Source organism: Penaeus monodon, chromosome 22, assembly GCF_015228065.2.
Source record: "Penaeus monodon isolate SGIC_2016 chromosome 22, NSTDA_Pmon_1, whole genome shotgun sequence".
Classification (NCBI taxonomy): domain Eukaryota; kingdom Metazoa; phylum Arthropoda; class Malacostraca; order Decapoda; family Penaeidae; genus Penaeus; species Penaeus monodon.
The window spans coordinates 8226857-8227077 of NC_051407.1; positions in this window are offsets into that span (position 1 = coordinate 8226857).

Below are 221 nucleotides of genomic sequence, written 5' to 3' on the forward strand. Positions count from 1 at the left end.
GGTGGACGATTACTGACTCGTCCAGCCAAACTCCAGCCTTATATACTTCCATTCTCTCTCTTTCCTCTCGCACTCCAGTGACCCCAATTTCTTCTCGTCCCCAGTTCCTCGCTTAGTTTTTTTTTCGTAAGGATTACCTTTATCGTATTGTGCTTAGAGAACGCTGTGGGTATTCGAAGAAAATATATTTGTAAGTTTGGTTTACTCTCAAACATGCTCAT